The sequence below is a fragment of the Helianthus annuus genome, chromosome 12 (assembly GCF_002127325.2).
Source record: "Helianthus annuus cultivar XRQ/B chromosome 12, HanXRQr2.0-SUNRISE, whole genome shotgun sequence".
NCBI classification, from domain to species: domain Eukaryota; kingdom Viridiplantae; phylum Streptophyta; class Magnoliopsida; order Asterales; family Asteraceae; genus Helianthus; species Helianthus annuus.
The window spans coordinates 144,769,091-144,772,454 of NC_035444.2; positions in this window are offsets into that span (position 1 = coordinate 144,769,091).

A 3,364-nucleotide genomic window follows, 5' to 3' on the forward strand; every position below is an offset into this window, starting at 1 on the left:
GATGCTATTCAGAAAATCCCAAGTTTTACATGTTTTGGTCTTACGTAACTAGATCGTTCATGATGCGTGCCCATGTCCACGTCGCAATCATCCACATCCCTTATTTTGCAATTTCAATTACTAAATCTCCATCATCCATGCCCCTTATCTACCATCATGGCCTCACACACGATGTTATGAGCTTTCAGAAGTTTCTTGTTTAGTTGCGGGCAAGAAATAAGCATGATGATGTTGCTATTTTCACCATTTGTCTTTTCTTGTTCACTTTAATTGCACTATAAGAGCCATTTTGAAGGGTCAAACTTCAATAACGTGCCTCCAATGAGCGAGTACCTGATTAAGATATGCTTTGGTTGGCCGAAGGGTCAACGCACCCCGCGGACCTCTTGTAGTTCCGCCACTGCTGAATACCACTGGAAGACGTGGCGACCACCGTAGCAACTTCCTTGTTCCTTACCCAAGAACCTGAAATCTTGTCAGAGAGTAGGTTAGAAAAGAATAAAATAGATCATATATAGAGTTGGGTATAATATAGAGATCAAATGATTTCTCAAATGACAAAGGTTTTGTGGATTTGAACACTAGAGGGTCGTTTTTGTTGTGCACATTGGCATCTTATTAGACACATTTGGTCTCTTTTGGCGTTTTGATTGATCTAAAAGCACACTGGCCATGAACAACAAACAACTAAGTCTTTGTTTTCACGAAACAAAAGCTTATGTGTTAAGCATCTCTAGGTCCTTGTTTTCACAAAACAAAGAAATACCAAAAGTTTTTCAGATTCGATTTCAGACTTGAGAACACAGTGTGTATCCGGACATTACACAAGCATACAAATAGAAGTTGTACTAATTCCAAGTGATGTTCCCCACTAGTCATACATTATATTCAATTTATCACAAGCATCTTATTTTCAAGTCAAAACAGAGCCTACAAATTTGTGTTCTTTTTTTTTCTGATGTGCATAAATAATTTTTTTTTTACCTAAGACGCTTATGTATAAATTTAAAACTAAGAAAAATATTTTTGTTTAACCATCCTCAAATTTAAAACCAATTATTTTTAAAATTAATGTACCAAATTATAAAAGTACCTTTCATGCTGATCTTACCTCCCTTATTTCCTTCAAAGGAAATATATCATCTGTTAGAATGTTCAACGTTATGTAACAGAGAAATGCCACCCGTCATCTACTTGGAACAACCATTATCAACATGCCAAATGTTGTTGATAATCCTTCTTAGTTGTTCTTGCACGAATAATGAGATTAGTTAGACATGTGTACCCAAGCCATAATGGTCCTTGGCATTTCGGAAGCATCAATATAAGACATGTCCTGCAAACACATGTCCTTGTCATTTTCAAAAATGGGAGATGATGCTTCTTTTGGTTTTGCTTTCCAAACTTGTTTTGGTTGTGTTAGTTACTTTTAGTTGAGCAACTTTAGTTGTTTAAGCTTTCTTGGTTTTAGAAACAAATTTTTGTTCTTGAACAACCTTATATTTGTTATTGGCAACATTCCAATCACCATCAGATGATTTAATCTTGGGATTCACATTCTTCATTTTCGTAGGTACTGAAACCATCACAAACTTAGAAGATCGGTGGAACATAAGGATGGTGAATGAAGTTTCCTATATATTAGTATATTACATAATATGAAAAATACATATAATCTATAATATTCACCCAAAAGGATATGAAATAACCCATAACTACTAAAAAAGTTCAATAAAAAACATCAAATATTAAAATGGGGAAGTCCTAAATCCGACAAAGATTTTACTACATGTCGGTTCGTTTCGATTATGGTGGCTATGGAAACATTGATAACCATAACCGACCCGCTATTTTCGGTTTTCAGAAAAACCATTAACCGACCAACCGGTTTTTTATTTGCTCGGTTTTTTTCGGTTCGGTTATGGGTCGGTTAATTCGGTTTTCTTGCACTACCTTACTCCTGAGCATGGTTTTGTTCAAACCTCTTGTGATGATGATCGTTATCTGTATAAAATTCACCTTTAGTAAAATTCTTAGGCGACACACATGTTTTTCGAACAACAAACTTAGGTTTTGAAACCTTGTTGTTGTTCCCATTTACCTTATATTCTTCATTACCTGAATTACTCTTCATTACCTAAATGATTAAAATCATATATATCACACTTACCATTCACAATAAGCTTTAGCAAAACAATTTTACAAACATTTTTCTCATCATCATTTGCAACACATGTTTTAAAAACACCATTTTTATTAGAATTTTTCAAAACATTTGAGTCAGTTTTGTTTTTGCAAATATAATCTCCTTCATGCTCATCATTCTCACTATCCCAATCATCAATCTATACTGTCTACATAAAAAGTTTAATAATAACATCAAATATTAAAAAAAAAGGTGATAAGTCCTAAATCCGACGCAAATTTTACTACATGTCGGTTCGGTTCAGTTATGGTGGGTATGGAAATATTGATAACCATAACCGACCAGCTACTTTCGGTTTTTAGAAAAAACCATTAACTAACCAACCGCTTTTTGATTTGGTTTGGTTTTTTCGGTTAATTCGGTTATGAGTCGGTTGATCATGTCACACTCCAACCGATGGTGAAAACATGATTGCTCGAGACATCATAACCTGCTATTTGTGACAATAATTAAATAATTCGAATTTCATTCATAACTAAGAGAGGAATACATTGTTTTGTTTTGGAAAGGAAAGTACGACATATTGCAGATAACATAACGACATAATACAAAACATAAATTAAAGTTTAGGTGTGTTTCTAGTCCACCCTAAATATCCTTCTTCCATCGTCATCAACTAGTTTCCTGCAACATGTATTAAAATAAAATCAACAAAAGTTGGCGAGTATACAAGTTTGAATACATAGCATAATCATGTCTAAAAGTTGTCTCATATCCAACATGGTAAATTGCATACATTGTTTATTAACATACTAGCATGTTTTAACTATAAGTCAAACCAAAGTATACCGCAATTGTGCATATCCTTGTCGCTGAAACGACCAGGTCGTAAAATGGTTTACTTAACAATACCATAAGAATACGGGTGGTGCGTTAATCATATAGCGCTATAATTGTTAAGATGGGCTTGCAAAGTTAATGAGCATATAGAACACAAGTATAACTATAGCATGTAATAACAAGAAAATAACAAGTATCATTCTAACGGATAAAGTGTTTATACTAACAAGTTTAATCGTGAGTATTTGATTTGTAATAATGTATACATGTTGCACCCAAATTGTGTAAAAAGGAAAGTGGGATCGAGTATACTCACGGTTTGAGTAGTAAATCCCACATACGTGAGTTGATGTGTTGAGTGTTTATGGGAACCGTCAG